This window comes from Micrasema longulum, unplaced genomic scaffold (genome assembly GCF_059751315.1).
Source record: "Micrasema longulum isolate JH-2025_06_02 unplaced genomic scaffold, ASM5975131v1 h1tg000013l, whole genome shotgun sequence".
Lineage (NCBI taxonomy): Eukaryota > Metazoa > Arthropoda > Insecta > Trichoptera > Brachycentridae > Micrasema > Micrasema longulum.
The window spans coordinates 106,064-133,965 of NW_028277221.1; the positions used below are offsets into that span (position 1 = coordinate 106,064).

The 27,902-nt window shown below is 31.0% G+C and overlaps 1 protein-coding gene across 2 annotated transcripts in view; it reads right to left on the reverse strand.

The window, feature by feature from the left end:
- LOC148285686 (very long chain fatty acid elongase AAEL008004) overlaps positions 1-27,902 on the reverse strand; it is a 135,765-nt gene that overhangs the window by 86,285 nt on the left and 21,578 nt on the right. The window contains exon 2 of one of the 2 annotated variants that reach the window (XM_088238003.1): positions 936-1,376. The exons of the other annotated variant lie outside the window; for it this stretch is intronic. The gene's annotated coding sequence lies outside the window, so the exon portion shown is untranslated. The remainder of the gene's footprint in view (positions 1-935; positions 1,377-27,902) is intronic. 2 annotated transcript variants of the gene reach the window in all.

A 27,902-nucleotide genomic window follows, 5' to 3' on the forward strand; every position in this document is an offset into this window, starting at 1 on the left:
AAATACGCACTAAAATGGCCTTTTCTACGGACGTCATTTCCCAAGATCATTTATGAAAAAAGATGATTCAATGCGCATTTACATGCATACGTATATGCACTTATTTATAAAAAAATGTTTGACACCTACGCCTTTATTTATTTTTTGATATATATGTGTATTTTGTACTTAAATTATTCATATTGCAATCCCACAGCAAGCGCAAGAGGTTGCTTCTTTTTTAGTGTGTTATTTCGTTTTGCTTTTGTTTCTGTACTTTTGCTTTATTATGTATATGTTTTTGTCAAAATATTGTAACTTTTTATTTTAAATTATTGTTTATTAAAACAAAAAAAATAATAAAAAAATGTTAACGCAATATATTTTGTCGTCAGGGCGTTTGCCTACCATGCAAGAGGTCTCGGGTTCAATTTCCGACATGGTTGACGTGAAATATTTATTTTAAAAATGTGTTTTTACACTAGAATATTTCATGATCCCTGGACTGGCACCCGAAGCGTAAGACTAATCATCTTACCTTCACGAACAAAAAAATATCAAGATGATGAAACCGTTGCGATTGGTGTACAAATGCAAGTGCTTTATGCACCATTATGTGATATGATGATGATACAGTATGCAAAATCACAGCCATACAAAATAAAAGTAATTTAGGATTCATAATACTTTTATTTGTGAGGATAAATATTATTTTACGCAAATCCTAAGATAATATTTTATCAAATAATAATAAAATTGTGAATATTGATTTTGTTCACTGACCTGTTTTCAGGTCAAATAATGATTATTTGGTATCACTGTAGGTTTTTTCCTCAAATAAAATTTTCAAAATTCACCAAAAAGGAAACAAAACCGTCGACTTCGATGCTTTTGGAATTTTTCCTGTTTACGAGAATTTTTATTAGGTAGTATAATAATGTGGATAATTTACTCACCGTGTACGACAGTATTCCTTTATTTTTCTCGAAGTTATTTCAAAGATTCTCTAATGGCTGTCGCCGAAATCGGAGTTGGAAGGGTCGCGATCCTCAATCAGGTAACAATCTTCGTAGCACCAAATCCCACCGAGAGACAGTAATATTGTGTAGATAATAAAGTAAAAAACATATATAAAAACACACATTTCGGACTCATGAAGTAGAGAAGATATCGATGCGATCAAAATATTTAACTGAGTAGAATCTTTGAAACTTTATCCAAAATTGAAGAACACGAAATATTTCTAATAAGTCATTTTCTTCATTTAACTCTGTTCTGAATTATTCTTTTATGCTTGGTATATTTTCGAAACATTATTGTCGTGATATGAAAATAAACTTCTCTGATATTTTCGGTGAGCGATGAAAATGAATTTCACAATTTATGACGAGATTGACCTGAAAACAAGAAAAAAAAATATTAAAAATATATGTATTAATGTAAATTGCGAAATAATACAAATTAATATTACTATCGAATGTACATAATATATGCAAATTAACGTCATTGACATCAAATTATAACAATGACGAATCAAACGTAGAATAATATAGGCAATAATATATACAAACAAACAAACAAACCATCACGCCGTTTCCCCGCAAGGGTAGGCAGAGAGGATAGAACGCCACAACACTCTATATTTGCATACAGATCTCGCTTCCTCTACATTCAAACATCTTCTAATGCACGCGCGCCGATTATTCCGACTTTTGACATGTCCATCTTTAAGTATTTGTTGGATTTGGTCATGCCATGTCTTTCTCGGTCTTCCTCTATTTCTGCATCCATCAACATTCGCATTGTAAATATTCTCAGCCGTTCTCTCGCTGTCCATTCGTACTACATGTCCAAACCAGCGCAGAGCTCCTTTCTTGATTTTGTCGATAATGCTTGTCTCAGCCTTACATACTGTACGGATCTCAACATTTGTGCATCTATCGTACATAGTTTTACCACACATTCGCCTGAGAGATCGCATTTCGACAGCATTCAGCCTACTTTCATCCCTGTTTTTCCAAGTCCTCGCTCCCATACATCAGGGATGTATTATATAAACAATTACTTTTTTAAACTTACAATATTAGAAACTAAACACTGATTTGAGTCTACTGAACACTTTATTTTATTTTTACAAATATTAAAAATATAAAAACAAAAATTTCGTGACAATTGTTTCGCCTTGTTAGGGCATTTTCAAACGAATGTGAAGATTAGATGGATTGAATGTCCTAATATAGTTATATAATTCAAGGTACTTAAGTAGAAAATATAAATAATCTTATGAACCATAGCATGTACATTAATCATAATTCACCTCGTTCCTCTGAACACGCTTATATGACGCGTAATTAATAAATGAATCATGTTACAATTGCATTTATATATTTTGATAAGAAATTCTTAAAAATAGAAATATTATAAAATAATACGTTTATGTTTATATAAATTTCTTTATAATATTTCAATCATGTTTTAAAATTAAAATGATCAGCAACCTTATTATAATATTATTGATATTTTTTTGACACCAATTATCTCAAGTTATAAAACTATAAAGCTTCATTTATTATCTCACAATACATAATTGTATGTCAATAAATACTTACTTTGTTAACGATATTTTGAGTTTGTCCAAATTTTTGTAGACAAGGACTGGATTCAACTCCCTGGGGAGCTGTTTATATTAACATTTTACAACAGAGATGAAGAACATTTAAGTGGCCACTTTACACACTGTGTAATTGAAGGAATATAGATGTTCAAATATAGGCAGAATGGTGAATGTTACACAGTGTGTAAAGTGGCCACTTAAACCAGCCATTGACAGGTCATAAGCCCTGTAGATGCCTGGACTTCTATATTACCTTCTCTTAAATGTACTTACTTTGTTATTTTTTTCCCGAAATTCAAATATAAATACCTAAATTCCCCGTTACCTATTAAACACTTAGCCTCGCATTTAACCATTGGTTTTTCCCTCAATAATGATTGTTGTACATGCTAAAGTTCATAAGATTATTTTTATTTTCTACTTAAGTACCTTGAATTATATAACTATATAAAGACATTTATTCCATCTAATCTTCACATTCATTTGAAAATGCCCTAACAAGGCCAAACAATTGTCATGAAATTTTTGTTTTTATATTTGTAAAAATAAAATAAAGTGTTCAGTAGACTCAAATCAGTGTTTAATTTCTAATATTATAAGTTTAAATATGGAGTTCTACAAAATAAACACCAAATCAATCAATGAATATTGTTTTTTCTACATACATAAATATGAATGTTCAAACATAGACAGAATGCTGCATAATATTGGTATTTAGGTAAATGTTTCTAAATAAAAATTTATAGTTAATAATTTTGAAACGAAGAAAATATAAAACTTCTTGGTTAAGTTTTACCTATTTATTTAATGAGCAACGAGCGCTTTTGCCCAAATTTCCCCTAATCTCCAAGATTGAATTAAAATGACTTTGCAAACTAGGTTTTATTAAATGGCTGTCATTAATTTAAATTATTTACCCCTTGCATTAATTTAAATTATTTACCCCTTGCACATTTCATCGCACCACACATAAACTATTATTTTTTTACATACTCAATATTTTTTGTCCGTAATGATTGTTTAATGTAATCATTATTTATTTACGTTCAAAGCATTAACTTTGTGGTCAAATATTTTTATTAAATGTGAGTTAATATTCAGTTTTAACCCCTTGCCGACTTTTTATGTCTATCATTTTTGAGACGCACCCGTCTCTTCATCAGGACACTCACTACACCAACATGCAAATACTAAAATGCAATTACACCTTTAAACACCTGTAAATACAGTAAATACTTTATACTTAATACTTTGAATACTACGGGGATGGTAAAGGTGAAAGTTCATTTTAGTATTAGCATGTTGGTGTACTGAGTGTCCAGACAAAGAGACGGTTGCATCTTGAAACCGGTTGACATAAAAAGTCGGTAAGTGGTTAAATAAAAATATTTATTAACATAAATTATTTATTATTTCTGATGGTTTTTTGTATGAAAGTATATGATTCTACAATAATTGAATTAAAAAAATAAAGCTAAAATTTAAGTAATAAAATATGACGCCAAAGTCTTGTTTTTTTGTTGGTTGACGTTTAATCACATTACACATTAGGATATTTTTTATAGCAAGCGAAATAATAGATTCGCCAACATGACTAATGGGTTTTAAAGGATTTAATCACAATTCACAAAAGTTTGTTTATTGCTTTTCACGACTTTAAATGCGTACTGTGTACCCAAAGGTATAATCTGCATCAAAGTTTAGGTTTAAATTTAAGCTATGAAGGCGGGGTTTGAACTGTCAGTAGGGGCGCAGTGAGTCACACCTTGCTGGATGGTGTGATTATATAAAATGCTGCGAACGCCCAGTTGCTTTCCACCGGCGACTCTACTGACTGGCCCAACTCGTTAGCGTCCACGTCACGATCCCTGGGCAATGGGATCACACTCATAACGTTAAAGTAAAATGATGTTTTTTGTATGCAAAGCAGAATATGCATACATTTTTATCTTCTATACTACTACTACTACCATTACGTCATTTCCCGTAGGGGTAGGCAGAGAAAATAAACCGCCACACTCGTTTATCCTGGCATACATTCCTAGCTTCTTCCACATTCGGACAATTTGTCATTCACGCCCGTCGGTTCTGTCTACTTTTGACATTGCTAGACTTGAGATTTTGGTTATCTGATCATGCCACCTCTTCCTTAGTCGTCCTCGTCTCACGTTACCGTTCATTTTCGCCATATATACTAGTTTTACTTTTCTTTCGTCGCCATTCGTTCCCTTTTTTACTCTTGTTAATTAAACTTGACTCAGATTTACACTCTCGCCTGATTTCTTCATTTGTAACCCTGTCATACACTGATTTCCCACACATTCGCCGAAGAAATTGTATTTTAAGCTATACATGTATACCGACAAGCTATGGAAAGTGACTTGGTGGGATTTTAATTTTAGTAAAAAATATGAAAATTGAAATGCTAAAAGTGTAAAAATGTACAATTGTTTTTTGTAAAAAGGAAAAAAAAAGCAGAATATGGCCTAGCCAACCGTATTACCTCCGCTTGACGACAGTTGTCACCGGAGTTTGCTGCGTTCGTTCTCTTATTGCTTCATTCCTCACAAATTTAAACCACCGCACACTCAAAATTCTTCTGAGTCACCTTTTTTTGAGAATATGTGTCTCATTTACAACTCTACCACCCTAAATATAAATATAGAAATAACCTTTTTCGGTTTTAGTATAAGTAAATGAGGTTATAAAAACCTCGATAACGCTTTAAAAGTTATTTGTTTGAATTTTTTTATGATTGTATATTAATTAAATAAGAAAAACTGATCCTTTAAGAACACTGAAATTATGTAAAATATTTTGAATATGTATAAATGTTTGCATATAATATTTGAACTTAAAAATTTTAGGATTTCATCTTTAGATACTGAAATTTCTAAAAAGATGTAAATTAAACAAAAATGTATTGGTGTAAATATTTTGATCACTATCTCAATCGAAATGAAGTGAAACTCTAAGTATTTACTGGGCTAATGACTCGAAGTCTTTCACGCAACAAAATAATATTGCAACAAAATCATTAGGTTTACCGGGATGGGATAGTCAAGAACTTGGTAAAAAGAAAGCCACAACAATATATGCAATGAACACGTTAAAATAACATTAAATGCACGTAGATATCTACCAGTTTCATCGGTTTTACGACATCTTCAAAATGATAAAATAGTAGTTGAGTTTTTTATTTTTATCTATAGCCTACGTGTTGTTTTTGTTGTAATCGGTTGTTTTACACTGTTTTAACCAATTAACGCGCATAAAATGTCTTTAGTTCTAAGATACAAGTACTGTTTAGTTCCGATGTGCTCAAACACTACGGTGAAGACTAAAGATAAAGTTTTTTTGGCCATTCCTAGTACCTAATGAAAAAATGGTTGAACGCATTTGAACGTTATGAAACGAAATGTTAAACAAAACAAAGCACTATACTTTTTTCCGTAGGTCTTGTTCAGTACAAAATACTAAGTTTAATGATGTAGACTAAGAATTGACTAACAGTAAGTACTGAAATTAGCACTTATAAAGCTTGATAGGTACTACAATATTAAAATAGTTTATTCTTTGAACGTTATTGTTTATATTTGTATTATATTTATTTACTTATGTTACTAAGTTTAATTTGTAGAACTGTTGGTTTTCTAAATAAATAAAAAATAAAATTACTAAAAAATTGCTGAATGAAAACCTACCTTATTTATTTGTGAAATTTATTGCATTTACAAAATGGCAACTGACCTTGAGATGCTGGACAGTCTTCACATTTGCAGGAATCTTTTATTTCCTAGACTTCATCGCAAATCAACGTCACCGAGTACGCTTTGGCTCTAACTTTATGTTCTGGGGTGACTCAACCTTTTACCATTCAAATATCACCCGTCCGTTTTACTTGAATGTAACCTATGGCATTGTCTCCGTAATTTTCCTTAGCTGATATATTAATAAGTAAATCACTTTTAATATAAAAAAAGGCATAAACACGCACTCGAGCAACAGAGATGTTTACAAGCAATGGTATTTTATGGGTAATGTTGTGTCAAAGTCACGTTACTTCCCTTTTGCATTAAATGTACCCAAAACAATACATTTATAGTACATGCAAATAATACAACTATTTAAATGAATACATTCTGCAAGAAATCATTATATATTTCCTTACCCTGAGGCCTATAAATTTCTATACTCGAAACTTAAAAAGTTTGTATTGGATGAGAAAAAAATACCCATCATGATTATATCTATTTTGGGCAAGTTATCAGATTTTCCCTGTAAAAAACCAACGTCAGTCATAATGCTATGGATGTTCATAAATAAAAACAAAAACAAAGCAATGGAAAAGACGAAATTTAACTATAAAAAACAAATAAAAAGCCACAAGCCACCCGCGTCGGACGATCTCAGTATGGGATTTGAGTGAACGTAGGATCCATGAGTCACGCGTGACGTCATCAACCTTTTGGCCAGTTACGGGCTGTTTTATTTTTATCAAACTTTTAATAGGAAATTATAAATGAAAATATTCGTTTTAGATTTTTATAGTAAAATGCTCGCAATCGCAAAAATATTCTTTAAATACTGAATACATTTATAATCATATTCCCAGTTTATGAAAATACCCTATTGTAGTTATTTGATTTTAAAGAAAGAGAATTTTACACCAATGTTTTATGACAGTTAATAAGTTCATAGCACTTTGATAAAAAAGAAATAATCTAATAATCGAGTTATAAGTTGTGAAATGTAATTATCCTCTAAAGGGTCAATCACCCATTGCTTAGTCGACGTAATTTAATAATTACAAGCTCGAGGCAAAAAGCTTTAGCAGGTACTAAGAGCCAGGGTCAGCGCAACGGTAGTACATACAATGATCTACAGGAAACAGTTCCAGTGCAAACAACTTTCATTCCTCACGCAGCATTGTGCGAGCTGGTGTCTTCTTGGGTTCACTAACACAGCAAGGTCGCAGCCCACAGGGCCGAAAGAAAACCAATATCTCGCTTATGTGATCGAAAGGCCGTCGGGTTATAATTACATATAAATCACAGCTTATTCATTCAACTAGCCAACTAATAATAAAAATATGTTCAGCTATTACTAAAAAAACTGTGTAATTATGAAACGGTAACATTATTTTACTCCGGAAATACATATGAGATTTACCAGTTCTTTCGTGATTTTATGAATTCAGAAACAATTTTCAAGGTTCACTTTTATTTTATTTTATTTTATTTGGGAAACCAACAGTTCTACATACATATTTATAGTTAACAAACAGATATAGTGTATAAACTCAGAACCAATAACAGATTTCCACAAAGTATACAAAGTTAGGAAAGAAAAAATACTACATATTACAAAAGGACAATGCAATACAGTATACCTAAAATATTTAATATGTTACCAAACAATATTAAAAATACTGAGTTAAATACAGGAGTTCGACGTTGGCTCAAATTATGGTTATTAGAAAAAAGTTTTTTGTATTAGTGATAGTTTTTAATTTTTCAAAATGTAATCTGTAATTGTTTTTCAAGTAAAATTATTGTTAATGTAGGTTAAGTGTAAATAATCAATGTAATTTATAAGAACCTGCTGACGAGTTGTATGTATGCAACTCAGCAGGACTTTAATTTAAGAATATTTATATTATTGAAAAATAAATAAAAAAAAAAAAAATAATAATTATATACAAATTATATAAATACATTTAAGTTTATACATATAAAAATGTTATTTTCATGTATTCGTATATATTTTTCAAAAAACAAAGTTTTTTTTTTAAGGAATAGTAAGTTATTGTAAATTGGGCGGGATTAGGACAAGATGCTTGAAAAGAGGATAAGGAGGGGAAGGGAGATGTACATATTTATTATTAAAATGTCTACTAAGTTACATAATGCATTTTTAGTGTAAATTTTAAATCTGACAGAGTGATGTTTGTGCAGCCTATGTCTTTAAATTTTGTATTGTACACTAAAAAAGTCCTTCGAAAAAAAGCATTTTTACATACGATGTTTTACTTATTGGTACATGAAACACGTAGTACCGTCTGCAAATCCTGGCTGGCATATGTATTGTTATTAAACTAAGTAGTTCTGCACAGTCAACTATTCGCGTCATAATTTTGTGAAGCAGTAGTTGATCCGCACACACTTTGCTGTATTGTAGAGAAATGATTCTATGGTAGGTGGAGGCAGCGAGAGTTGATACCACAAAAATACCGATTTCGTATTTTAGGTACTTAAACATTTGTTGTAAATATTTTTCATTCTTATTATAAATTGAATTTATTATTTATAATTCAATAATCCACGTGTGTCAATGGATGTAGTTTACTTACAAAAATACATATAGATAATATGCAGTATACATAAAAAAAAAGTGGTCTATACAGTTATGAAGTATAAATATATACCTATAGTATATTTATTTATTTTTATTTATTTATAAATTTATAAATAAATAAAAATCTAACATGGCACAGCCTGTTCTAAGATGGAGATTTTTTATCTTTAGAGCGTAAGTAGTCCTATACTAATAAAACAACAACATAAAAAAGAAAAACTAAAACTTTTAAATTATAAATGCCTAGCTAATCAATTGTAAGAAATTAAAAATCATTAAATCACTCAATGCACAGTAACATAAAGCCAGCTTTCATTGGAGACATCCATCGGTACAGTACTCGATCAAAAAACAATATATATATTGGATCTGTGAAGTCTACGAAGTTTGGTACTAGATCTTTACAATACATAGGTTTCAAGGAATTTAATAAATTGCCACAAAAATTTAAAGTACCTATTTCAAAATATAGAAACAGGACGTGCGAATTGAAGAATTATTTTTTCCAGAAGTACTTTGAATAAATAATGTTAGTTTATAGAGAATGCGCATCTTGAACATATACCTTTTAATATTTCACCGTTTTTGCTTGTATATGTAATTTTTAATACTATTTAAATGTTATTTGTGTTTTTTTCTTTTTATATATTTTTTTTGGCTTGTATACATAATTTCAATTTTTTCAACGTTTTTGATAAAAAAAATTAACCTGTATTGGGTGTGCGCATATTTTGTTAATTAAAAAAAAAGATTTTATTTTGTACTAGTTCAGTATGTATATATACATCCATGTAATTTTTTTAACTTTTTCAATTTTCTTTCCCAGATTGCATAATGTAAACATTATTTTGAATTTATTTCCATGCCTAGTATTCTGTTTATTCTGTTATTTTCGAGTATTTTTCATACCCTTTTTAATTTGTAGTATATCATAATTTTAATTTTTCTGCTTTTGTTAAATAATATTATAGTTTAAAATTTAAAAACGTCTCTAAAAAAATTATTATCTGTATGTCCCTAAATGAGTTTTTTTTTTTAAAAAACTCCTTGGGAATATTATATATAATTATGTATAATATGTTTTCAATATAATAAAAAAAAAAAAAAAAAATATTATACAAATATAAAGTATATATATGTGCCAAGAATAAAGAATAGATTATTATATAAATATGGAGTTTACATGTATTTAGAATACTTTTAATTAAATTTATATCAAGAATACAATTTAAAATAGGCACACAATTTAGTTTTACTTTAAGTTTATTCCAGTGCTGAGTCATTTAGATTGAGTATGGATAATTTTATGGAATTAACTACAAGCTAAGTAAAAGTATGTAGTTAATTTAAAATCGTGTAAATTGTTTACCAAAGAAGTTGGCGAATATTAAAAATTAAAAAAACATATTATTATCAGTAGTACACACTGAATCGTGAGAAATAATAAATTAATTAATATTTAAAGGTTACTTTAACCTCGGTATTTAGAAAAGAACATTAAAATGTTTCGTGGTGGCGTAAATACCACTACGGGTAATTGATTTAGTCCACCTGTGGTAAAGGAATTTTAAAATTTCAGTTCAAAGTGGGCCCCATGTATTTTTTTGGCACAGAAAATGAATTGGTAGAAGGATACTGAATCAATCAAATTGACATTGTATTTTTATTCTTGGAATACAAGTATAAATACTGAATTGATGAATTAATTACTATTTTTGTTCGAGTATATTTAATTTAATTTTATATATATGTATGTGGGTATATGTATATGTATGTGTGTGTGTATATATATATTTATATGCATACTGCATGTATATATGTGTGTATATGTATGTATAATTTTATGTGTAAATATGTTTATGTGGGTGCACACGGGTGTGTGTATGTATATGGAGATTTATAAATAAACATAATATATATTAGTCTCTCTTAGCATGGGTCTTCCCCTACAATGCATTAATCGAAACTATGTAAACCTACGTTTTCAATAAAAAAATATATGTATGGACTTTTCAAAAAGAAAAAAAATCTAAAATTAAACACGCTTTTTGATTAGGGTACATATGATTGGGGTACATAAAAACTTCGTGACAATTGTTTCGCATTATTAGGGTATTTTCAAACGAATGTGAAGATTATATAGATTGAATGTCCTTTTATAGTTATATAAAGGTACTTAAGTAGAAAATAAAAATAATCTTATGAACTATAGCATGTACAACAATCATAATTGAGGGAAAAACCAATGGTTAAGTGCGAGGCTAAGTGTTTAATAGGGGAATTTAGGTATTTATATTTGAATTTCGGGAAAAAATAACAAAGTAAGTATTTATTGATATACAAGTATTGTAAAGTAAAAATTGAAGAATAAAAAAAAGTTGAAGGTAAGTATTGTATCAGTTTATTGCGATTTGCTCAAAATAAAGAAAAATGGATTTTGCCGTGTTTGCAAATAGTACCCTCAAATATACATTTCTGAGAGTTCCATTGAATAATTCATTTTTTTTAAAAATAACCTCACACTAACGGAAAATAATAAACAGAATTGTCACTTTATTCAATAAGTACCTGAGAGATGTTTGGTTTTTGTATTCTACAAAGCGATTTTAACAGTCGGAAAAATATAATATGCGTAACAATATAATTTACCTTTTACCTTATTCAAATAATAACAAATGTGTCATTAAGGCCAACGCTGAAATACAATTTATTCGCCATCCTAATCTCTGTCAAATTTATTTTGTCATTCAACTTGCAAGGAAGTGATGGTATTTTAAATTGAAAAATTGATTTTGTAAGATACATGGAATCAGGCGAATGCAGAAAAGGTTTTCACAAGTTAATGTTTTATTTCAACATTGTGCGCAGCGTAATAATTTTACTCGGAAAATCTATTTGAAATCATTCGGCTTTAAAGGAAAATATGAAAGAGAAATACTACTGTATGAGTATTGAGAAATGTTTATAAATCTACGGGCGCAATTTTCTATACATCTTGTAATGTTAAGAGTAAAACAATTAAGCAACTTTTTGAATAATTTTATATGATAAAGCGTTCGTTCACATAAATTATATTTGTAATGTTATTTTATAACTGTGTTAGGCTATAGAAATAGGTAAGTAAGAATGATTGGTTTGAAATCTGAATATTTTAATTCTTTATGATTTGTTAGTTATACCTGGAGCGATATTCTGAACCACTCTCGTGGTACAAGAAAACAGTTTTTCTCGTGTATTTACATACGAAATACACGAGAAAAACTGGCTACGAGAGCGTTTGGAATACCAGCCGGGAGTATATGTTACAGAAAATGGCAGCTTTAAAAAATAACTGGGAGTATGGTTAGGAGAGCAGGCACCGCATTTAACAGTATAAAGGCTGTCTGGAGATTAGATATTGACTCAGTGAAAACCAAATGCCGCCTATATAACGCCAGCACAATACTTATTCTCCTCTACGGATGCGAATCGTAGCACCTCACTAGGGCCTAAAATAGCAAAAATCTGAGTTTTGAATAGGTGTCTCAGAAGAATCTTGGGTCAGTGGTGGTTCGACTTTGTGAGGAATGAAGTAATAAGATAACAGACGCAGCAAACTCCGGTGACAACTGTCGTCAAGCGGAGGCAATACGGTTGGCTAGGCCATATACTGCCTTAACCACGCTTGCCTACTTTACAAGGTATCAGGTTCTCGACGTCCTGGACGTCCACTCCACTGCTGACTGTTCGTCGGCAGTTTATGTCAGAACTTTGGGACGAGAACCTGATTTAGGAGGATGCAAAGGAGTTGGCAGCCGACAGAGATGCATGAAGGCTCTTTGTGGATACCGTATGCTCCAACTAGGGAGCGGACATAGAATGATGACGAATTGGTTAGCAGACACAACCGAAGGAAATGTACGACAAGATGTATTAATGCGAAAGAAGCTAGGAATGTATGTCAGGATAGGCGTGTCCATCTTATCTGCCTACCCCTGCGAGGAAATGGTGTGATGGTAGTAGCTGTAAGAAAGAATTTATTTTCAAAATTTAATAAAATATGAAAATAATTAAGCTGTGGGGGCCATAGTCTTTTGATCAATGACACACACACACGTGCAATGATTTCACTCAAAGTAAAGTCTAACGACCGATGAAGCAAGTCAACATTTAATGTTGAATACAATACAACTTATTCTGCAAGACTAACAGTTTTGCACATAAAACATCCGTCTACATAAGAGCGACGTCTTTCAGTGCATTAACTTCGTACCTACCATAAAGACATGAAGAACAAAATAATGCGGCCTATTTAGAGACCACAGGGCGTGGTAACGTCATTTAGCCCGAACAGATAGCCGAAGCAAGTCACCCCAAAGAATAGCCCAACAAATTCAGCTCAACTCAGTCATGCAGTTCCGGCATGTAGTCCTAGTATAGCCAGTTCAACTCCCCATCGCCATTATGCACGCGCTTCATGAAAAAGTGTTGTATCTTATTTAACATGTAATAAATACACCCAGGAACACCAACATCGTGTTTTCTGTCTATCTCCAACTGAAGTGGGAGCTCCACAACTCTCATCAACCAGCTTAATCCTACAAAACTGAATATCTGTAAAAAGACATATCCATATATATCAGTGACGTTCTGTCTGTAGTAGCAATATACAATGACAGCCCGTAAGCCCTGTGAATCTATCTTAGACTATCTAAATATTTAAATTGTTCTTTTATCCTTCTTTTTTCCTTCCCATCCCCTCTCCTCTCTTCATAGTATAGTGTTATTTTTTTACATATTTTTATTTTGTTAATCTTTGTTTTTAATTTTTGTATAAAATTGTAAGATTCTATATGATTTGTAATTTTCTCAAACTGAACGCTTTGAGTAGGTAAGAAGAAATTGCCTTAAGGCAATATGCCTGCCCTTATATGTATATGTATTGTATATGTATATAACGTGTTAAATAAATAAATGCCTAGACTTCCATATTTCCTTCGCGAAAATGTTTTCCCTCTCTAGTGCAATCAATTCAGATATTTAATAATGTTCAAGGCGTTTCTTGAAAGTGGCCAAAGAAGTATATTTATGTGGCCGAAATGTATATAAACAAATACGACCAAATTTCGTGTTTTATCTAGACGTCATTGTAAAATGAACATAATCGTATCTTCTGGAAAATACGTCGACTCGGATGTATCAAAATGTATTCATCCAAAATAATTTATTAACGATTAAGACATCTCGTAACGAGTCACGACCACTCACGTTTGTGACGTCTGGCGTATGTATGTAAGTATTTACCTCAGCCTCTAGCGTTAATGGCCGGTCATCAACAGTACCATGCAGGCACTTTAGGTTTTTTTAAAGAAAAATGTTAGACGGTCAAACTTCTACATATTTTATGTTTTGTCTGTCTCCGTGCTGACGAGAAATAATGTTTTGGATGTTAAATAGAACCGTAATCCTGGACGAGCGTTTTAAACTTGACGGCTTCTCCTAAAAAGGGAAATTTAGCAGAGAAAAGTCAGCCTCATAGCATTGCGAGGTCTGGATTCAATTCCTAGGAGGGTCGTTGTGAAATATTTGTTTATGTCACCAGAAGTCAAGCAATTTTTCTTTAAAAAAAAAGGGATCTGGCAAAAAGTACCTGGTCATAGCCATGCGAAGGAACTGATAAAATGGTACATGGAAAGTTTTGCTTTTGACCTCATGAAACTTAGCCGAAATCAAATAAGGGTTATCGCTGGAGCCCTTAAAGGGCACTGCAGATTGAACGAACATCTTGCTAGAATGAACCTTTCCGAGACTTCTAGATGGTTCTGCAGTGCAGATGAGGAAATACCTATACATATTCTATGTGAATGTGATGTTTTACTTAATAAAAGGAGCCTCATTTTCGGGGACCACTGGTTAAACCTGAGGATGTTAAAGAGCTCGCCCACTACCTATCAGCCCGATATTTTTCAGATCTGGGCTTGGAGGGGGAGATTTAGCAAAACGCAAACTCACTCCTTCAACACAGTTGCCGGGCTCTTTATAGATCCGGGCTTAGAGGGCGAGAGCTATTCACGGGGACTGGTCACGATAGATCTTCACAGATTGCAGTGACGTCAGGAGCTTGCATAGCACTGACCTCCACCTCTAAGAATAATAATAGCAACTTTTTTACTGCTCCAATGTCCAGAATGTGTAAATTAGTCCATTCATCACATAACTCGGAATTCTTTAGGAAAGATCTTCTGGCTTTTCGCTAATCTCTTCGCCTCTAAAACAGTGTGGGATGAAGATGGATTGGCATGGTTTAGCTCGAAATCTTATTTGTTTGTCGTGTTTATGAATTTACTGAAATAATTTTTTTTTGCCCTTGTTTGTCTTTGCATCATGTTTTTTTGTTCAGTTTCTTGTTTATATGTTTTTTCATGTAACTGTTGTTATTGGGTTAGGTTGTATTTATAGTAACAAATATGGTGGTTTAACACTAATATTTCACTGTCCTGGTTTGGCACCTGAAGCGTCTCAAACTGATCACTTTACCTTCCTGTTACACATGCTCAAGATACACAGCATAAAATTTTATAATGCAGTGCCCTATGCACCACCAGGTGCTGCTTACGGTTTGATGATGATATTTGAATTATTTAAAAAAAATGTACTATAAATGTATAGAAACTAACATAATTAATTTATAAGTACTCTTTTTTAATATTTTTATTTTAGTGGTGAATACATTTGTCACATGTCTAGGCAAATTAAAGAAGAATACAGTTTTATGTATGAAATAGAACCAGAACCCTTAACTAATGTTTTCGACTTTTAAATTTTTAAAATTTTTTTAGCTATCATTTAAAAATCGATAAAAATAAAATGAATTATAGACTAGTTTACCTCTTAAAATATACAGTATACGGGTTTGATTTCTGGAAAGGTATAAGTGCATACATAAATAATTTAGGCTTTATCATCATCATGTCCCTATGTGTACCTTGTGGTGCAAAGGGCACTGCGTTGGTAAACCAAATGCAGCCTACATTGATCAGGTGCCAGTCAAGTGCCTCAACTCAAGTGCCAGTCCAGGAAAAATAACATATTGCAATGTAAACACACCTTTTAAAATAAAATTATATGTCCACCCTCCTAAGAATCGAACCTGGGACCTCAATATAGCAGGCGAATGCGCTAACCACATCTCAGCGAGGCGCAATTATCTTTACTCGAATTTGTTTTTAGTATTTTTACCTGAGAGCCGAAAATGCTCGTCCTGATTTCTTGTTGTATTTTACATTCAAAAATGTATTTTTAATTTTATTTTTAAATCAGAGGTTCCCAAACTTTTTTGTCACGTAGACCCCTTGCCATGTTTTTTGCCCTTACTTACCCGATATTGATTTTTCATAAATTTCTAACTGTAGTGAAGTTTAGTGTAAAAAACTTAAAGTTAAAACAAATGTTAAGTTTTATATTTTTATTAATTGTATTTAAATTGAAAATACTCAAAATAAAATTTTGTATCTGTTATTTAAAATAAACGTAAGATAAAATAAACATAAAATAAACTAGGCAAGAAGTAAATGTTTTTAGTGGGAAGGATGAACCTAGTGCTTTAATAATAAATTTTGACAGGTTTAATCTTTAATCTCCTCGGCCAATGATGTCCAGTCTGTTTCTTTTTTTCGTTCGAGATTGGTAACAGCGCTTTCCGCCTTTCCACTAGGTATGACGATGGAAAAGAAATTAAAAATTTCCTCGCTATATTCCATAATACAGGATAAGTAACAGTTATGTTTTTTGGCAGCCAGAAGTACAGAAGTACTATCAGTGTATGTTGAGATCCACTTTCGTGGACCCCCAATTTTTTTTTCGCTGACGTAGACCCCTTGCATGTTGTCATAGACCCCTGAGGGTCGATATAGAACACTTTGGGAATCACTGATTTAAATCAATCGAAATAATGCCCCATACCTTTTTTAGTTTTACTCAAAAACCCTTTAAAGTTCATTGTTTAACTTTCGTCAGTTTCTTATACCTAACTGAAATGTAGGCCACGAAAATTTATATAAATTACGCATTATTGCAAAATGCTAATGCAAGGCCAAAAGTTATTTTCTTTGATAATAGCTCTAAGCGAAGTCATTCGGTCAAAAACGCCTGCCCAAGATAGGGTATTTTCACAAGCCGGAAATAACGTTAAAAATATAATATATATGTATAGAGAAAAAAATAATGATTCTAATGATATAACTATCAATGTATTGAAAACAAGTTTTCATTTATAATTTTCGGAATTAAAAATGAGAACATACAAAACGGTTCGAAGTTGGCATCTCGTCATTTTGACGTCACGCGTTATGATCGTCGACTGCGCTTCTAATAAACATCGTGTGCAAGATTGGCGCCAAAACGTCATACGTGCCGTTTGTCTCGAAGGGCGCGTAATATCTCGCTTTTGGGCAATTCAAAATACGCATATTTGTAACTATTGTAGAAAATATATCCGACGTCGCACAAAAAAATATTCATATAGTCCATAGTAGTTTTTTGCTTATTTAAAAATAAATTAAAACATAAGAAAACCTTATTCTGGGTCTATTTCACAAACGTAATTTAATTTTTTTTCTCCCAGGTACGGAGTTTTATGATTTACTTGAGTGCATTGTCAAATGATAAATAAAATAATTAAAAAAATGTTTAAGTCAGCGTAAGAACATACTTATTAGCTGTGATTAACTAAAAACGTGATGCTCAGTGATCAAATGTCGCAATAAACTGACCTTAAACTCACAACCGGTGACTCTTAGCGTAATCTAAAAATAATTGCATAATCACGAGATGCCTAAAAACTTGCTCCGTTACTTATCAATTCAAAGAACACTTTTGACTCTTAAAAGACTCTGCTAAAAAACCCCTCAAGAGACGGTGTTCTGACGTAGTGTAACAGAAAATAAGAGATGGTTTTTAAAAACAAGTATTTAACACAAACATTTAATACATTCGTAGGTATATTATGTTTATTAATATATTTTCCATAATTTAAAAGTAATATTCACAAACATCGGCCTGTTATTGGAAAAGAGGATTTTATTATTTAAAAAAAAACACATCACGTCTTTTATTCTATGTAGACTCATGTGACATCATAGCCACAACGATTTGTCCAATGAATCATAAATATATGTGAATAATGTCGCAATTGAATCATGTGTGCTTTAATTTTCTATCAAACCTAATTGGTTATCTTGAATCTATTTATTACCTTTTATAAATTCAAATATTTAAGTTATATTTGAAATAACTGAAAAAAGACGATAGTTAGTTATTTATTGGGAATTCCCTGCTTTAAATAATAGGGTAATTATAATTTTCTTATTACTGGAAGGGAATATACCGCTTTTGAAACATATATTTATTTTATGTTTTAATAGTATCGAAATTTGTTTTGCAGTGTGTTCTAATGTGTGAGCTGAAATGCCTTGGAAACCTGGAGATAAACCTCCTTTCATACTATTGTCAATTTCTTATACTTCACTCTCTGTGGTGCTTTGAAATATGTCAAAAGTGTTACCGTGTTCAGTATTAGTGTACAAATTAGTCTGTTATATTTGATTTTGATGAAATAATATCTTTCACAACGTTTCTTTCAACCTTTAAAAAATATTTATTAAATATATTCAATGTTTTGCGAGTGGTTATTCGAATATAACTTCAAATGTATTATATATATATATTTGTAATACTGTCTTCATTTAATTCCTTTTGAATGTTTTTATCTATTACTTCATTTATCATATTCCACATATTCTTGCTATTATTATTTTCAAACAATTCTATCTTTTGCAGATTTAAGTTTCCTATTTTTGTATTTTTTGTATTTTGATTGCAGTAATTTGTTGCAGTAAAATGGTAATCTTAGATTAATATGTTCATTTCGCCATTCGAATTAAATGGTCAAAACTGAATAAAAAAAACATTGTCAGCCATTTAACTAGATTGTATGAAAGTTACTGTAATACTTTTTTATTGTTATTTCCATATTGAAGATATTTGCACTGCCGAATAATTTTAAACCATGTATTTTTTAATTAAACCGGGTAATTTTTATTACTTAGAGAATAAAAATCTAAGAATAATTAGCAATAAATCTGCAAATAAATTAAATGAAATAGTTAGTATCACGTTTCTCTGTATTTTGTAAGGGTGTTCAATGATCCTATAGAATAAACTCGTTTACAGTGGAGGGTACAACAAGACAAACCTTTCAGGACGTGGTAGTTTTATTTTTACATTCAAGTAGGTAGAAACCAGATAGACTCAAGCCTGGAATGGAGAATGATTCTCCCCTTGGCTCTTTATCAATGAATTTTATTTTATTGTTTATTTATTCGATTCAATTCAATTTATTAAAATAATTACGGTACATAAATTTGTTACAGTTCATATAAAAATAAAGGTATAATATAATATTTTTTTCTTGTTTTAAATGCTGTTCCTCTCAAAAAAAAGATAAACGTTTTTGTACTTGGAGATAGACTAACATTGAATTATCTTATTATTAAAATAATAATAATAATTAGAATTTATAAAATAAAAATGCTAAATACAGTAATTTTTTCAATAGTTTTTTATACTTTATATTATCTAGTTGTTTGTTTTCACAGTTTTCCATCGATTTTATTTGTTTTAGTAACTGCTGACGCATTTATTGTAATTTTTTCAATATTTTTTTTTTCAAAAATCTTTTAGTTTTAAAGATGAAATTTTTAAAAAAGACGAGAAGTTTTATTTATTTTATTCTCTTAATTTCTTTGAATTTATTTTAAGTCATTTTAAAATTTGATTTAAGCCATTAAAGTTTGTATGAAAACATACAAATATTTTTGGTGGAATTGTTTAGTATAAACATTTGGGTGATTAGAAATTATTTGGAAATAGTAAAGATTCTTGGTAAAGTATCTTAGATAAAATAATACTATTGGATTCAATTCCAAATTAATATGTTTTAAACACAAACAAGAGTATAACAATATGACGTCTTGTTTCGTTTGTTCGTATGTCTATTATTACACTTAAATGTTGTAACAAGACAAAATGCGTCATATTGCATATATTTAAAAAAATAAAAATAAAATTTCATCCAATAATATTATTTTAGTTTGGACACCTTATCGATAATTAAAATAAAATTCTAGCAACTAACTGCATTCATAATAAATAATCCCAACGATGTTTTTTGCGATCAACTGAATGTTTCGTGTTTTTTGTAAATATTGTCTACGTATGAAACTTGGAATGATGAATATGAAGATTTGAAGTGTCGTGTTTGATCGTTGTCAACTTTTACAAGAAGAAACCCGAAACCTCTAAACATTGCATAGTAATAATTTAATCAAGAAAACTTATTATAATTTACTAACCTTTTGTATTAAAATTATTTTTTGATGGCCTGCGTAGTGAAATAGCGAATAGTCTTGCCTAAAACACGTTTGTTCCGTATTCGATTACCGGTAAGATGGCGAAAATCAAATGTGTTTTTTTCCAAGTAGTTCTGCATTGCAATTCGCCACTATAATTAAGCCTCCATAATTATGTTGTCGTTAAAAACAAAAACAACAACTTTAAAATAAAAGTTTTATACATTTGATAAATAAATTTCGTTTATTATTGTAATTATTTATTTTGGAAACAAATATTTGTGTTTTGGCTCTTATGGTTTTTATAAACCCTCGATACTAAAGTGGATGTAAAATGTTTGCTTACATAATGTAAATTTGCTTGGATACTGGTTTTAAGGTTTTCCAAAAAGATTAATAAACAAGTTCAAAACAATTTAGCTGTTTTTTCTCAAAATTGAAGTAAAATAAAAACAAGTTTAGTTTAGTTATTAATTATTAAAAAAATATTTTGTAATTATTAGTGTTATACGCACTGCGCTGATAATAAAGTTATAATTTATAATGAAATGTCACGAAGTGAATGCCGGTTCAATTAATAACAACAAGTGTAGTAATATTTATTCGTGTATGTGATTGAATATACAAAATTCAATATGCTTTCCATACTTTAATTGGGTGTATAAATAAGTTTCAGTCGTTTTTTAACAAAAATTGGGCATTTATTGTGAACGAACGGAACTTATGTTTCATACGAAGTATTGTCCATCGCTGGCCACCAATTTTTCTGTCAGCATACGGATACCGCGTCAGAAGAATGCTTCATCTTTTGTGAAGTGCTGCTCAGCTAGGCCATGTGCCCATATCATCACCAGTGACTAAACGGTGAAGAAAAGCCTTTTGTTTATGCCTGGCAAGCAGCATTTTACATGTGGAAAATCGGCGTTCAACGTTTCTCGGCGTCAGTTCATATGGAACCCAACTTCCTTGTTTTAGAATCATTCCCAAAGATTTTAACCGACGTGAAATTGTTTGTTGAGTGACACGTTTTTTTGTTTTGTCTTCCCCTTACAGGGGTGGTATTCGGAGCCTCTGACCACCCACGGAGTCCTTCTTTATTCAAAGCCGTTCTCTCATTGTAAATATCCGTGTTTTTACTTATGCTTGTAGTGTAAGTTATGTTTGTTGTGTTACTATAGTTATAAGAAATTGTTTTTGTATATTTGGATACGTTTATTTATGTAAATTGTTTGTGTACATATTTTTTGACTAAATAAAAACAGAGGCATTGAGGGGATCCTGAGGGGTGGAGACGACATGTTGGTCTCTGTCCATGCATCCTCCTCCCCCCTATTTAATCTGCATAGAGTTTGTATTCCTTAGGAATATTTATTATAACTCCATGCGCAGCTGACAGAGAGTCCTCCAGGACTCTATAACAGCTGCAGGTGGATGGTGGGCTTAAGGATCTCCCCTCAATGTTTGTTGAGTCACGCCTAATTAAATGTAAATGCAAGTTTTTCTTGCGTTTGACACGAATCTTGATCAGATAATGCGTCTAATTATTTATCTTTGCACACTTTCGTCCCTCCGCTACGTTTTTTGTCCTCGATGCAAAATTCACCTTTCGTAAACTTTTGAAACTACCGTGACAACTTATTTAACTTAAAACTCTCTACGCCCCAGTTACAGATTTCTTAAAATTTAAGAAGTATTATTCAAAACTTCATACCATAACTTTTCTTTCCTATCTGCTGACAGGCCTCTTAAATAAAGGATTAGCGGGTTTATTCTTAAAAAAAAAAAAAAAAAAAACCAATAACTCATTTAAATTATCCACCCGCTTTATTATTAAGATGAGGTATTTCTGTTATGTACAAAAGGCATGAAGCTGTATATCGTGTTGATTTAAATAAATAATACCGTGATCAAATCAACTCTAGCTGATATACGTATTTACAATATTTTATATATTTAAATTATGTGTCGTTATTTTTTATTATTTAATTTATTTTTCGGTTTCCATTTGTATTTTTTTTTCGTAAATATTTACACAATTATCTTAAAATGAAAGTCCCGCTGAATTGTAAGCATACAACTCCTCAGCAGGTTTTTACATATTGCTTAGATTTTTCATACTTAACCTACATTAATCATAATTTTATTTTAAAAACATTAGGTATTATTCCATATTTTATTACATCATTAAAAACCATCATAAATGTAAAAGAAAATAAATTATTAGCTATAATTTGGGTATACGTCTCACTCTTGTATTTAATTCACTATTTTTTAATGTTGTCTGGTAAAATGTTTAATATTATTAGTATTGATTTTAATTGTTTTAGTACTATCGTCCAATGAAAAAACCCATGTTACAAAAAAGTTCTGTCTAAATAAATGAAATTCATAGCCGAGACCTTACACAAAAAACTTTTGTACATAGAAAAAACTATGAAATAAATAAATAGTCTTTCCATGTTTTACTTTTATGTTGTATTTTCAAAACAACTTTTTTTGGTATGATTTTTTATTTTTCTGCATTTTTCGTCCATAAATATGTGCCCTCAAATGCTATCGCTAAGAAAGAGACATGAAATTACAATTTGATTGAGATTTATCTAAAAACTTAACTTTATAATGAGAAAAAGCTGCTTAAGCATTTATTTATATGTAATATTTGTAATGTTATTGTGTTATTAAATAATATGCCTGGCTAAGCACAGTGCACACCGCTTAGCTAGGCTTGAATAAATATTATTATATTTTAATAACCAGAATAAAAATCATTAAAGCGTTGATGAATTTTTTATGGACTTGGTTAATTTGTTATGGTACTTACAAGTCAGCTGTTAAGGTTTTTATCGTTGGTCATTAACCTCTGTTATAGTAATGGTTAAGGTGTTAGCTTAAGTATAAGCAATTGCTTATTGCTTATCGCTACACTCTATTGCTCACTTGTTTTTTCATCTTTTAGAATATTTCTCGGCGATTTGGTTTCCATTATATGTAGGCTGGATAAATAAAATTGAATCAGTGCAACATCGTCTGCTGAGAAAAGTAGCATGGATGATTGGCCCCGAGAGGGTAGACTACACTTACCGAGAAATAGAGTCAATGTTAAAAATCTGAAGTCCAGAAAAACGTTAATTTACTTAATGGTTTAACCGATATACCATCGTTACTTGAATAATTTCTCGTTGTTTGATCAGCACAGCACAAACTATGGCTTGCACTTACCAATGTCCCGATTGTGTCGCATTTTAAACTCGAGACAGGATCTGGACTTTTTTGGTGCAAGCCTTTTTAGATTTAAACAATCACTAAAATATACCGTATTTTGTCTTGACGTAGTTATTATTACTGTTTTTTTTTACCAAGTTTTAAATTTCTTTAGTTGCATTTTATGTAAATTGTTCCTGTACATATTAAAAAAGGAGAAATGTTTTTACTGTTGTTAAATGGACTGAATAACTCGGTAAATAAATAAAATGAAAAACGTCCAGATTTTTTTCTCAAACAAATTGACAGGCGTTAGCCAATTGTGAAACTGGCGTCGCGGGTTCGATTCCCGGCAGTTGCAAGAAAAATATCAAAGAAATATTATTTTCTCAATTGGTTTGGCCGTTGTGGTGTATTTTTCGTTACCTCTTTCCATATCCCTTCTATGCCACCTGCTGACAAGCCTCTAAATTATTATATAATATACGTTATTCCTCGAAAGAAATAAAAGGAGGACAAAACAATATTTAAGAAAGAAAATGAAAATTATCCACATGTTTATAGTCGAGTTGCCTGAATTGTGTAAAAACTTCCGAAAAAGGAAAAATTATTAAGGGACATTGACATTATTGAGCTTTGCGAGTAAAAACCAAGAGAAAACCCATGATCAGGTAACCGTCGGAATTTGCCATGGAGATTTTGATTAGTAAAGATACGTATTTTTGTATCGTGAGCATTATTATTATTATGGAGAAAAATATCTTAATTTTTGTTTTTTATTTTCTTTTATTCAGGAAACAAACAACACAATTTTATAGTTTAGAGCTTTAGAGCATGCAAAATTAGACTTAATTCTAATAGAGTATTAAAGTTTTCATATTAAATTGCATGCTAAGGTTATCAATTAGCTATTTTTATTATTTCAAGTAAAATAATAATATAATGAAGGGAAAAAACAAAACTAAAAAAAAAGTTAAGAGATCAAATCAAAATTAAAGCCATTAAAAACATGCTCATAGCAATAACAAGAAAAAACAAAATTTAAAATAACCCAAAAACAACGGCTAATAAAGTTTTGCCAAAGTATCTTATCAGTATTTCTACAAGTAAAATAAAAAAATATGCTAAAAGAAAATAAAAAAATAAGAACTTTAATAAGTAAGGATATTAAAATATTGCTCAATTGCGGGACACATTTTCAAAAACGAATAAAAAAAAAATATTTAAATTTATTTCAACAGAGAGAGAAAAAGTTTTCGAGAAGGGAATATGGAAGTCTAGGCATTTACAGGGCTTATGACCTGTCATTGGCTGGTTTGAGTGGCCACTTTACACACTATGTAACATTCACCATTCTGCCCATGTTTCAACATCCGCATTTCCTCAACTCTTCCATCTGTTGACTTTTGTGAAGTAAAAGAGCTGAAACCTTTATCACGTGGGTGAGATTCATCCGGCTGAACCAAATCACCTACTAGGCAACGCCTGGAAACAATTTTCCAATTTTTATACTTCTTCTTTTACCAGGTAGTGCCTAGACTTCCATATTCCCTTCTCGAAAACTTTTTCTCTCTCTGTTGAAATAAATTTAAATACGAACAACTCCCTAGGGAGGAAATCCAGCCAGTCTGCAAGCATTTGGACATAATCAAACATTGTTAAAAAAAAAATATTTTAAGCAATAAAAGAAATTAAAGTTTATTTTGGAAAAAGTAACTATGGACGAAAATAATGAAATATTACTAATAAAGTGGTTAAACGGCCATTTTAAAAAGTAAAATGTTTTCTATGAAAACTACAGAAAAATACCGTATTCTAACGCATTTGATTGTTTCTTACACATTTATAGTTTCTTACTATAAAATACCAATGATATAATATAGGCCTTATAATCAAATATTAATAATCAAGTGATTTAACAGCCATTTTATTAAGAAAAACGTTTTCTACCAAAACAACCGAAAACCAGCAATGATATTCGACCGGCCTTGCATCTCTAGTTACGTCCTTACACCAGCAGATTAGAGGAGTTGCGCAACCTTCCCTTCAGTAAAAGTCCATTTTCTCTGGGACGAGGTACTCGGATATCTGCATCTCTCGTAAACTGCTTAACACATTTGACTTTAAAAATTGATTGTAGCATTTTTTGTGTTAAACAAATTCGTTGAATGTCATTAATTACATAAAGTCAAGAGTTACCAATAATGACAATCCTGAAACGAAACATAAGTAAGTGTATCCCCAACGCACTCCGCTTAGCACAATTTGCAATACCGATAAACCATTAGACCAACAGAATATTTAGTAATAACCAATAATGCAGCTGCAATAGCTTGTTAATTGGCTAAATATTTTAGTGCATCTACATGTGTATGCACATGATGTAGTAAGGGTTGCCAAAAGTTCCGTATTGACCGGGGCTGCTCCAGGATTGAAATCCTTATCCAAAGGATCCCACTCGAACGACAAAATTAATGCGTTTTTATTCATATCATTGAATTTTTAAAAAATATATATGTATTTATCATGATATAAAGTTACAAGATGTTAACAAAAAAAACATAATAAAGCATAAGTACAGAAATAAAAAGCGAAACGAAATACCACACCAAAAAAAAGCAACCTTTTGTGCTTGCTGTGGGATTACAATATTAATAATTTAAGTGCAAAATACACATAAATTAAAATAAATAAAAAATGTAGAATTTTACGGTAGACACAACTTTAATGTAATAAATTTTATCTGCATATGTTGCTGAATGAGTCCGTAAATAAATAAATTACATTTGTGTATCAAAGAAGCACCCTCACCATAGAATGTATATATTTAACTCTTGTGTGGCTGTGATGTCACACTAGTCAACATAGGGTACAAAATATATGTGTTAATTTTTTTAATGATGAACTCGTATTTTTCTGTAATCTTCAAATGGACATTCTCCCACCGGATTTGGAAAGTGAAATTTGTATAACTAAGCTGGATGTTAATTGAAGAATGAATGTCCGCTAATTCAGCAAGAAATATTATGTATAATAGAGAGCACGAAGATAGAACTCATAGAAAGGAAGACAGAGACGCTGTTCTGTGGCGGGTGATGTGTAAAACAGATTCAGTCTTCAGTTGGTTGATGACAGTGATGGGGGACGCACGCGCGTAATATGAGCGGCATATTTATGATTTTTAATTTATTTTGATATAACAGGGCTGAATTATATTTTTACTTGCATAAATTATGAAAAACACATTATTAAACAATATGTCTCCATGTTTTCTTTTCAAATCTCTGAATTTTAGAATATTTCGTCTTTTACTTGTGGTGACACGATGTTACATCACCGCGCGCAAAGGGATTATTTACCACAGTCTTTTTAGAGTTAATGCTTATGTTACATATAACATATATTTGTATATGTGCACAATAACTACGAAAAACATTATATAGTCGATCTCAAAACATGTGGAACACATTTAAATGAGAAGGGATAAATACACTGTTTTTGGATCTAATGTGGCGGAGTTTTAACTGAAATGGTTGGCAACCCTAACTGCGCAGTACTCAAAATGCAACGTGCAGGTCGGTCAAGGTTCCCCAAACCAGAAAGTGAAAAAATGCAACATATGTATAATGCAGTGTATCACGATCACGAAATATGCACCTGATGAGTAATGGCTCCGTTTACACAATATTGTAAACTTGATATTATAATCATGCGTATTGCTTTAGTTAACCTAGTTAAAAAACTCTTCTTGATAAATATTATTTATTATTAAGAGATTCGTACTTATAACCTGAATTCAGCATTGAAATTAAACTTCATTATTTTCTCCGCGGTGGAAATAAACGACCATATCTATTGTTTAGTATATAACAGTATTTATCGATATTTTTCCTGGCCGATTTCCTATCATTCCTATCCTTACCTTAACCCATCCTTATGGTACCTACCTACCTTACATCAAGATACAAATTTAGAAGATTTGGATTTGGAACATTACATCTAAAATTTGATATTGGATAAGAATTCTTGGGATCGTCGTAGTCGTTATCGCAAACAGTCAAATAATTATTAGTGAAATTAAGTGAACTTTGATATTGACATGTTTATGTCGTGGAGTTTGGCAAGGATGCATCCTGTCTCCTCTCTTTTTAATATGTACTCAAAAACTATTTTTAGAGATGCCTTTAGTGAACTGTCTGACGGCATTAGCATAAATGGACAAATTGTAAACAATATCCAATACGCGGATTATATTGTCTAGCAGATAGTATGGAAAGCTTGCGGCTATTATTGGACAAAGTACACACGGCTAGTTTGAATAAAGGGCTAGAGATGAATATTTCCAAGACTAAAAGTATGGTTAT